Genomic DNA, 11,932 nt, shown 5'->3' with positions numbered 1-11,932 from the left:
CACAGATAATATGCCACGTAGTACAAACTCTGATTTGTTATTTTTATGTTCAATTTTTATTTTCAAATTTATATTTAATAATTTATATTCTTTGCAGGATATTTTTAGAGAGCTGCTATTGCTACACCAACTCTATCTAATGCCACATCAATTCCTATGTAAATCACGGAGGATTTACAAGTTGGTGAGGCGTTAGTAAAAATTGGTGTGGCAATAGTAACTCTAATTTTAAAAGTATAATAAATTTGGAAAATTTATTAATAGGAATCAAAATCTTCACTTGAAGAGAAGGTTTTTTCTGATTTAAAAAACAATAATTTTAAGATCAAGATCTTAAATTTTTTATCTAATCTTAAAATCATTTATCACACACCAATTAATGATTAAAATACCCCAATCTTGATTTTAGTCTTAATATTAGATCAAGATCTTGGATTAAGATCATTAGATCTAGATCTTTAAACCAAAATATAGAGTGGAAAAAAAAAATCAAAAACATACATTTGCAAAGGTCGAAGCTCTGTAGGTTGAGGAAGTAGGAAGGAGACGTAGAATTCAAAATAAGGAAAAATGCACTTGCCACTTCAAATGTCGTTTCTTTAAAACACCACTTCAAGTGGCATTTTTTTATTCCTAACGATATTTTTTACAAATTTATAAACATTTTGATAAATAATTATTTTTACTGATTTTTTTTTTTTAATAATTTCCACCTTAAAAACTCTGTTAATTCTTAATCGATATTACAAAAATTCTAATAATATTTATATAGAAAATAATAAAACAAAATCCAAGTTAGAAATAAATTTTAACTAAAAGAAAATAATTTAATCTAGCTTCACTCTTCATCAGAACATGAAATAACCTACTCCTATGCAAAAGATAAATCATATTTCAACTTGTCTATGATAATGTAGATCTAACCATGCTTTCATTCCTGATTTTTTTATATCTTCTAGTTCACGAATAATATCAATATGACTTGACAAAACATACTATGCACACGATGTTAAGGTAAAAATGATAAATAAAAAATTAAAAAAGTGGGCTTTTGCACATATATTTTGTTACTAGTGAAGAGAATTTTAAAAAGTAAACATACTTCTACATTTTGTATTACTATAAATAAAACATTTAAAATGCATTAATGAAACTAATTAAGCATATTTTATAATTTAAAAAATATGAATTTGCATCAACAATACTTACTCTTCTTTCATTATAATATATATGTATTTATGGCCATCAATGGGTAGGTCTGAGTCGTAAACTATATAGAGCTAATTGGGCCTCAAAATCCTAGCACAAGTTTGACCCATCTAATGACTAGGCCGAGACAAATAAAAGATCACCTAAGTCCAAACTCACAAATATTTGTGCCTATTTACAGAAACTAAGTTTGATATGTAATTTTTTTTAAGGGAACGGATCAAGGGACATATGAAAAAACAATGTAACATTAATAAATTTTCAAATTGGTTAGAAGTTTTGGATTGAGCTGATTTTTTGTGAGGATGATCTCTATGATGGGAAGATCATCCGGAAAAAAAAAAAAAAACAGCTCAATCTGAAACTTCTAATCCCATTAAAAGTGATTTAGAATGTGGACCTTCGATTTTTGCCAATAATTTGTAAATCACTTTTGATGGATTTAGAAGTTTCAGATTGAGCTGATTTTTTGTAGGGATGATCTTCTCATCATAGTGACCATCCTCGCAAAAAATCAGCTCAATCCAAAACCTCTAACCATTGTTTTTACATATGCTTCCTGAGTGCCTAGCTCCTACACCTGATCCCATACATGAATTTAGCCTAGCCCCAATAACACTACTTAAACTCAAGCCCCAATGGAGCAGACTAGGCCCGGCCAAAATCATATATATTCTCATTGGATCATGAAAAAAACTCATATTGAAATTAAACAATTCCACAGTTAATTTTGAAGTCCATTAATTTGAGATAAAACATGTATCTCGAGGATAAATCTTTTTTCCCTAAGATAAATCTAATGGTTGGATTGAGGCTTGCAAATTTGGCATGCGACCCTGCAACCTAACTGGACCAATTTTCGAGGCCCACACCTGACTTGGCCCGACACAAACCCAATATGTATGTGAATGGGCATGGCTTTGGTTTCAGAACCTTAGCCTTGCCCGATGCCTGACCCACCAAGCCTGAAACCAAGTTAATGTTACTAAAGAGTCCTTCATGTTTTTTCCTTGAAGTTCTTCAAATCGTTAGAAAATTATTTTTAATCAACTTTTCAATCCATCATTTTCAAACTCTCTTAAATCTTATCATTTTCTACTTTAAATATCTTATCATGTTCTTGAGGTTTGAAGGTTGAAGTAGATACTCCATGACCACACCTAGCTCCATCATTCCATGTCGTATCTGCAAACATTGTCAAATGCCACATGAATGTATTTAACAAAATTTTAAGAACTTCTAACTAACAAGTGTTGGGTGATTTCCAGTGTTTCCCTCCAAAAAGGGAGAGGTCTTGAGTTCAAACCCCCTCATTGGTCACCCACAAGGATTTATCCTGACTTTGTATGTGTGATTTAAGAGTTTATTGACGAACTATTTTCAAAGTTGGCTAGAAAGAGTTTTTTTTTTTTTTCCTTTTTAATCAATCGCTATGAACTTTAGAGGCTTGAGGTGTTGTTAGGCCAATGTGACAGTTCATATGGGCCCAAAGTAAGGAGGAAAAGAAACAACATATTTATTTCACATATTGGAAAAGATGAATGTAGAAGATGAGGCCTTTTATGTCATTTTGCATTAGCCTATTAGAGAGTATCAAGGTCAAAAGGGCATGTCACTAGTGTGAAAACATGGGGGTAACCAAAACATAGTGAGGTACGTATAAAAATAACTCAAATTTTATAATGTTAGGCTTGACCCAAGCCTGGCCCGTGCCCTTACTGTATTCAAGGAAGCCCGGCCCAAGATTCCAGGCCTGGCTCGGCCCGATTTGCATCGTTAGTTGGATTTTACCTCACCCGAGTCATCTCTGACTCATTCGTGTGTAAATAATTTACTACGATTTCGATCTCCATCCAATCATGCTTAGATTTTGTGTGAGTTCTACAATTTTCAGGAATTTGTTGACTACTAATAGTTCAGATGACCGCACTGATAGCCAACTTCAACTCTTCAAATTTCTCTTAACAAATTTCAACATCAATCTCTTTCTCTCAATCAAATTCACCTTTCTTGTTTTCCCTTAATTTTGAACAAAAACCGTTGTTTCGATCGTGTTGGTTCATATTCAGGGATTTAATCCTGCTCTGATTCCTGCAGTGATGGAGATCCGAAGAAGAAGAGGAAGAGACTTAAAGAGCATGATTTCTCATAGAACAAGAACTCGCAGATATCTTTGGTAGATTTCTTGCAAATTCGATTGGTGTTGGTAAATTTCCTTAACATTTTACTGAATTAGAAGAATCACAATTGATTAATGATTGTACAATGTGTGATTTTGTTAATTTTCTTCAAAAAAATATGAAATTTTGTGCAATCCTGTTGTAGATGTTTTGATATACTAGCCTGAAATCCTCTGCATCTTTTTTTTTTTTTTTTTAAGTGCTATTTTGCTCTCAAAAAAGTGAATTTTTTGTGTAATCTTGTCACTGATCTTTTTAATATGTTATAATCTTGCATTCTCGATAGTCTTCATTGCCATGTGAGAGAAACTAGGTTTTTTTAATTGATTATATTTATTTTTCCATTTGATTTAAATGAGAAAAGAGATTATTGTTCTGTAAATTTTCAATATTTTTGGTTATTTTGAACCATTTATTCACTAGCTTTTCACATTAATAGGGTGAGTGATCGAGGCAACTATACTCGGGAAAGTTCAGGTTGATCAACTCCAAACAATCTCATTTGTGTAACAGTGGATCCTTCAAAATCACCTTGAAAAAGAATACAAAATGCAAGCCATAAAGGAAGAACACTGAACTTGAGGAATGAATGAAACAGTTGAGAGAGGAAGTGAGTGCATGGCCGTACCAAACCCTAGAACGAACAAATTAGAGATGCGGACATTGAAACAAATAAGTGCTAAGAAGAGGAATTATCAAATAAAGAAATTGAGAATATTTGAGTAAATTTAGGAATGGTTCTCATAGGAGATAAAATAAAAGAAAGTTGATTGAGATGATATGAGCATGTACAACAATGACCAATGATGACACCAATGAGAAAGAGTGCTTTGATGCATGTTTAATACTCTAAAAAGGCTAGAGGAAGATCGAAATGATATGGATGGAGGTAGTAAGAAATGATATGAAGACATACTCCTTGATTGATGATGTATATAAGAAAAGGTTGATTGAGAAAATAAGACTCATGTTGTTGATTCTATATTTGGGACAAGGTATAGATGATGATGGTGATTTAACTCTAAAGAAGTGTCAATAATAGCATTGAGCTGGCACATAGTAGTTAATTCATGGTTATATTCAATTTATGACAATAGCTATTTTGGGATTATGCCATCTCCAATCTAAGAAAATAATGGAAGGGATCGATTGTTTAAAATTTTGTTTCAGAATGTTTCAAACAAAACATTTTTGAATTTCAACATCCGAGACGAAACCCATGTAGGACTGAAACATTAAAAGTTTCGTTTGATTTTCCTTGAAAGAGTGAGTTCCGGAACATATTTATAGAAAGAGAGTGAGGGGGAGAGAGGAAAGAGAAAACAAATACCTAGATCGTCAGAGTTGCAGAAGAGTCGTGCCATCGGATTACAAGTCGTCTTCTTCTTCTTCTTCTTCTTCTTCTCTCTCTCTCTCTCCTCTCTCTCTCTCTCCCCCCCCCCCCCCCCTTGCGAAAAATGGTGGAAATCAATGAAATGGAAGTCAAATCATAGGTGAAATGTCTGATTTCGACGACCATTTCTCTCTCTCTCTCTGGTTTCGTATTTGAGAAAACCAAATTGGCTTGTTAAAGTGATAACATGCCCTTGACCTCGATCTTCTCTTAAAGACTGACTTACTCATACAATTTCTCCTTCATATTCTAAACTTTCGAGATACCCATGTCTTTTCAAAGAATGACATGCCCCTTGACCTAGGTCTCTTCTAAAAGACTTCTTTATATGTTAATACTAATGTTTCAGAATCGTTTGTCTAGGAATTTTTCCATAAAGTGTCGGCAATGTTTCGATATCATTTTAGTTTTTGGAAAAACTGAAACTACAGAACGAAGAGAAATTTTAAACCATGAAGTGATCAATAGTTGTAAAATGGTGATATATGACATGGTTGAGGCAAGTGAAGATGTCATAAATAGCTAGTTTTTATGCAGCATCTTGAGAATGATTTGCTATTTGCATAGGATTTCATTAAAGAAAAGAATGAGGATTATGAGATTTTCTCAATTTGGCATGTTGTTTAAATTGTCAAACTTATAATGCCCTATTTTGTACGTTTATCACAATGAGAATACGTGTATATCCCAATGATAAATAGAGGGAGGTTGGAGTTCAGCTTGTATTAGATTGGTCATGATATGATGAGGAATTCAATAAGTCCGTAACAATACTTCTTGATCTAAGTTGAGTTTGTTAATCATTTTGTTTAAGTGGAATTAATTCGATACAATTTGGGTGTCACTATTTGTGCATAAACTCATATGTTAGAATTGTTATTGATTCAATCATCACTAACATAATGTATGTCTTCTCCCAAATATTTTGTCGGTAACATGAATCATATTTTTCCTTCCAATTGTCAAGAGGTTTATATTTTGTCAAAGCACATGTCTTCAAAGTTTTTGTTACTACCTCAATCCATGTTATTTCCGGCCTTCCTATCACCTTTTTAGATCATTTAATCTGCATCAAAGTACTCATTTTTGCTAGTGTTGTTATGGTGTTTGTTGTACATGCTCAAACCATCTCAATGGACTTTCCTTTATTTTATCTCATGTAGAAACTCTTCCTGGATTCCTTGGATTGCTCATATTTCTTATACAATATATATTATAACTGTAAAATATAAAAGCTTTGGAATAATATGTTTTCCCTATCAAACACTTATTAGTTCTTGTTCCACTTGATAAAATTTAACATATTGATCATGCAGGTACATTTTCTTAAGGTACCTCATAAAAAGGAAATATGTTTTCTAAAGGTTATTTTTAGTTGTTGTTGACCAAGAAGGGGGAAAAGTTCTCAGAAGGTATTTAATGCCAATTAGTTGTAAAAAATGAATGGTATTTTTTATGGTGGACATCTTAAAGAATCATTTAGTGGAATTGAAACTTATTTTCAACATGAAAGGCAGGGGAGACCATTGGTTGAGGAAGTTTAGAGATGTTAGCAAACCCTTGTTTGGAAACTATATTTGGGGAAGAGCAGTATGCATTGGTAAAAGAGCACTTGATATTGAGTTTGTATTTGTTTGCTCTAGTTAACTGCTCATATTCAAGAGCACATACCTTGTAGTAGGTTATTGTGGATGATCTAGTATTAGTTGATGAGACTACTCAGGGAGTATAAACATAATTAGAATTATGAAAAGACTTGTTGAAGTCCAGGGGAGTTAGAATAAATAGAATCAAGACCAAATATGTTGAGTGTAAATTTAATACCGACCCAAGAGGTGGAATGTCCACAAAAAATTGTAGGTCTAGAAATGACTTGAAGCGATCACTTTTGTTGTCTCAGTATACATAAGGATGGAGAGGTTGAGAAAGATTTTCCCCATAAAATTAGAGTTGGATGTTTAACTTGGAGGTGCATTGTTGGATTGCTGTGTGAATGCATACAAATCTAGTGAAAAGGAAAATTTATAAGAAGACAATAAGACCAGCTCTGCTTTATGTAGTTGAATGTTGGGCAATATTGGGCAGTCAAGAAGCAACATATCAATGTAGCAGAGATGAGGATGTTGAGATGGATGAGTGGAAAGACTAGGAAAAAATAAAATTTGAAGTGAAAGCATTCAGGAAAATGTATGAGTAGCTCCAATCAGTGAAAAGCTAAAGAAAGTGGATTGAGATGGTTTGGGCATGCTCAATGAGGCTACTTACAGCACTACAGAATAAATATTCAAGGTTCTAGGTTCTAAACCAAGAAGAGGAAGACCCAAAAGAACATGGATGGACATAAGAGGCTCTGGACAAAGTTGAATGAAGGAACATTTTTCGTTTGGCCGATCCCAAGTCTTTGGATAAGACTTTGAGGATGAGGATGGTAAGAAAGGAGAATTCTGAAATTTGAAATTCTTCAAGGGTGGTGGGGGCACTGCATCAGTTTAGATTTGGGAGAATAATTGTAATGGAGAGGTATTTTTGCAAATCCACCTACCACGCTTTCTATGCACCGCATCAAACGTGTTGCTAAGATGGGAGGATTAACACAAGTTTCCTAAGGATCAATATATGTTTCTTAAGTACCTTTCAAATATATGTTTCTTAGGTATCCATTTCATTTGGTAATCTCTAGAAAATATCCTCCCATCTCAGTCGTTAGTTTGATGGCAAGCCTAAAGAATTGTTTGAGGCTACTATTCTCCTTAATGAAACTTGCAGAGCAAATTGTTTTAGTTTTATAACTTAAAGAATCTGTTTTGTCTAGAGATATTAAAGGAAAAAAAAAAACTAAAATAATAAGAACACATGCCAGTGGGACTCAACTCCACAATTGCTTGATTAGAAGTCAGACACCTTATCCATTAGGCCACAGGCGCTCATTGTGAATCATGCATATTTAATTAGTTACTAGCAAGTAATTATGACTCTCGAACCTCCGTTTATTTTCTGAGATTTTGCAGCTGAGGCTTCTGCTCATAAATTGCATCAGAATCTTCTTCAATGATCACTTCATCTTAGATACCCTGGGATTAGTTGCTGGGACCTGAATTTGGCTGCATATCCACATGGCCTCTGTCATGTCCCAACTAGTCCTAGAACAAGGTTTCTTTGTTTCCACACTTATATTACTGAATTTATATGTTCAGTTACCATTATTGTATATATGTATATAATTAAAATTATAGCAAGCTGATGGATCAAACAATTTTTCTTTGTCTCACAAACTCATTTGTTTCCAATCAATTAAATTCAACATGTCTTAGTTAAAGTAAATTATGATCCAGAGTCCAAGTTGTAGACTACTACTTAGGAGGTTGAATTTTCTGAGGATTAATTTCTATTAATTCCCAGGAAACCAGATGGGTGTGTTCATGTTCGATCTCTTTTCATGTACTTGGTTCCTCCATTCATGCTAATTTCTTTATATCAAAGAAGTTAATATTGTAATTCCTTAACAAGATTAACTTTCATTGTTAGGTCAGTAATCATTAGGAATTTTAGATGTTTCAGCTAAAGTGAATTTGGCAGTTTTGATGAAAGTATCACGATTACGAATTGTGAGTTATATGTTTTTTTACATACAGCCCCAATAGATGAGAAGAATTTCCATTCTAAAGTGGATTTTTCAATGGTAGTTGGGAGATAAAATTGCAATGTATGAGGTTGGAAGTAATTTTTTGACATTTTAGAAAAAGTTTTTGCTCATATCCTTGTGTACCTGTGCTTCTTGTCCAATAATATGGTGACATGTATTGAAGAAGACAAAGATAACTAATGAAGATAAGGGAAAAACAAACAATTGAGAAGATTTATATCCTCTTCTACACATATCTCCTTGTTATTTGGAAGAAAGAAAAAAATTTACTCTAGGTGCTACTTCAGTAAAGTTAAAAATAGGCATAGCTTTAGAAGGATATCTTTCTTTTACAAAAACATGGTAGTTTGTATGCACTTTTACTTGGTGTTTGTGATTTGACTTTCTCAATTTGGATTCGATACATTGACCTCTAAGTGATGGTCAAATTGCTTGGTCTCAAATGTGGGGTGGGACACAAATTGCATTGATGATCTTATAGTTTTCTGATGGGTTGGCCAAATCCAATATTTTAAAATTATGAGAAATTGATATATTCTGACTCTTGACTTCTTGAGGGTGGCATCAGAGGGGTTGATGGATGGATGCAGTAGGTGAGGTGGCCCTGATGGATAACCCTATCTCTACTACAAGACTCCTCTCCAATTGTTCTATGTTTGAACAAACAGTTGTTATGTCAAAAGCATTGAATTCTCTTTCCAATATCTACATATGAAGTTGGGACTTTTCTAACCTCAAAACAAGTTTGACATTTGCCTAATGTAAAGGGAAGTAAAACACATGTTTCCTGGAGATTAGCACATGGTTTCTAGGGATCCTTCTTTCGGAATCCTTATGGAATACTCCATCTCAGCTGTTTGTTTTCCCAGTATCATAGTCCAAACCTTTTTGTATTGAGTTGTGCTGGGGTGACACAAAGGTGACAAAAACTCGTGGTGGCGGGCACATTACCGTAGACACTTTTCCACAAGATACGAGTAAAAAGCATCTATGGGCATGTGCGCTCCACCACATCATTTTTGTCACCTTTGTGTCTCTGTTTGTGTCATTCCAGCATTTTCCGTCTGTATTATTTCCTATCCTCCTCCAATCAAACATACAACCAGGTGGGAGTATGGCATAAAAAGGGTCAGACTTAACCCAAAATCCGAGTCATCCAGAAGATCCAAAAATCAGATTTAGTGGGTTCGGATCCAAGTACTAGAGATCTGAATAAAAATGGGTCGAATGTGATTTAATGCCCCTGACCTAACCCAATTGGTCCAAACCTAGGAATGATTTGCCTAAATCTAGGGATGTTTCTAATGTGAAATGCAATTCAACTGGATGGGTTTCAATATGGTCTTAGTTAGTATGATTTGGATCCAAAAAATTTTCAATCTGAATATGAATATATCAAAGAACTGTTATTGGCACCCTAATTAAAGATTAAAACACACCATTCAAGCATTACAAAGGTTTGGCTCAAATTATTATCTCAACAATATAGCAGTCGTTCAAACAATATCAATGGTTGTTTACAATTATGACACTCGAGAAAAAAATTTATATTAATATCTAGAAAACAAGCACTAGTGTCTAAGAAATTGAATTTTTCCTCTTATCTCAACCATCCACCAATCGAAAACCTTAAATCTTCTTCTAAGGTTAGGAAAGTCATTTAATTATTAACAATGGATTATTCTAAACTCCTAAATTTAAATGATGGGAATTTGCTATCTGGTTGCCTAAAATTGTTACAAGGTGAAACACGAAAAAAAATGCATGAGGATCCATTCTCATGGATGCTATCGGTTTTTACATCCCAATAGTAATAATAATAATAATAATTAAATTGATTTGGGCTTAGTGACTATTAGGTCGTAAAATGCTCTAACAATGGTTTGCAATCTGGGTATTATGTCTTGTTTCAAGAACAAATGATGTCTAGAATCTCGATATCTTGGATAAGAGTTTCTCCTTTCTTCCAGATGATGAAGAAGAACAACGCAAAAAAAAAATATTGAAAGTAAAAGAAGAAGTTCTAGGTGATGTTGGCTGCAAATTATCCCTAAATGACTCCTTTGAGTTATCTCCATCTTGGACCATTTTTTATAACCATGGCTCTAACTCAGCAACAGTCTAAGGTTGTAACATGGGTGAGTTGGCCCGAACTCAACCCGATTAATGGGGGAGTCTGGGCCGAGTTATGTAGAAAATGAGTTGAGCTTGGTTTATCTCAACCTGACCTCAATTCAAGTTGAGGGTTTCAAAAACTCAAATCAACCCGATGCTATATGCAAAATATATAAATATTTTCATATTAGTTATATATTTTAATTTGTTTTAAAAGTATTTTTTAATTATTTTTTTCTATAAATAGGGAAAAAAATCAAAAAAAAAAATTTAACTATGGTCTATCTAAATATTATTTCAATGATAGATTTGGAGGTTATATGTATTAATGGTTTAGTATTCGATGTTGTATTTCTTGTTTAAGATATACAATTTATTTGCTAATTAAAATGAATTTTGGGTTGTTCTATGAGTCCAACCTTCCTAAAATTATCTAACTCGGGATAATCAAGCTCAACCCGATTTTAGAATCTCAAGTTCGGGTTGAATTCAGGTCCAATGGTTGGGTTGAGTTGAGCTCGGATTGAGAGTTCTGCAATTTGGGTTAGAAAAAATATGAATTTTATTGATAATTCTTGGATGAATATTACAAAAGTCCCAATAGGGTATTTATAGACATTACATCAACCAAGATATATGAAAACTATCTAATATAAATATTCTAGAATATCCTAATTGATATATTCTAAATATCAATATATATTTTAGAATATCCTTCATCACAACCTTCCATTTGTGTGAGATACACTACAATGATACAATGTATCTCATGCATTTTAATAGAGTGCATCTTATTCTCTAACAGAATCTGAGTTTATCCTCTAACCCGCTCGGGTTTGCAGCCCTAAGTGACGTTACAATGTTGAGGCCGTGTATAGAGATGTATTAACAAGTAGGCTCAAAGAACCTGCTGCAACTACCATAAATAACAGCCGAGAGTACAGAATCATAATTTATCTTTCACTTTCCTTTATTGAGGATACATAAAAATTTCCTTTGTGAAAATAAGAAGGTAAAGGACAAAGTGTTTGATTTGTCCAAATGGGAAAAAAAAAAACCATCTCTCGATGATGGATGAAAACAGAGAGAGAGAGAGGTGGGACCACCAACACCTTCACATTTATTTTGATATTAATTTATTTACTTATCTATTGATATATAATATATTATTTGTTCTGACACTGCAATTCCCAATGACAGAAGGTGGTGGGAGTGGGGATAGTTTTCTTCTTTATTTTGTTGATTTTTAAAATGTTGAGAGTAGACAGAGGGGAGAGAGAGGATAAGGTGGTGGTTCCCTATCTCTCGTGAGTAAAAAAAGGAAAAAACATCCACCCACCCACCAAACAACAACAATCTCTCTCTCTCTCTCTCTCTCTCATCTTTTTATCC

The 11,932-nt window shown here is 33.5% G+C and overlaps 1 long non-coding RNA gene across 3 annotated transcripts; it reads left to right on the top strand.

The window, feature by feature from the left end:
• The first annotated feature begins 3,150 nt into the window (after nt 1-3,150).
• Nucleotides 3,151-10,003, top strand: LOC147403791 (uncharacterized). Of its 3 annotated transcripts, none has more exons than XR_015177602.1 (2): nt 3,151-3,415; nt 7,791-10,003. It is a non-coding gene; the product is annotated as an uncharacterized LOC147403791 (long non-coding RNA). The 3 variants fall into 3 exon arrangements; XR_015177603.1 differs by having other exon boundaries at nt 6,099-10,003; XR_015177601.1 differs by having other exon boundaries at nt 3,829-10,003.
• The last annotated feature ends 1,929 nt before the right edge of the window (nt 10,004-11,932 follow it).

The sequence above is a fragment of the Akebia trifoliata genome, chromosome 4, assembly GCF_017979445.1.
Source record: "Akebia trifoliata isolate Shusen 1 chromosome 4, ASM1797944v1, whole genome shotgun sequence".
In the NCBI taxonomy this organism is placed as follows: Eukaryota; Viridiplantae; Streptophyta; class Magnoliopsida; order Ranunculales; family Lardizabalaceae; genus Akebia; species Akebia trifoliata.
Note: the sequence above shows the minus strand (reverse complement) of the source record. Positions and strands in the feature narration are given on the sequence as shown.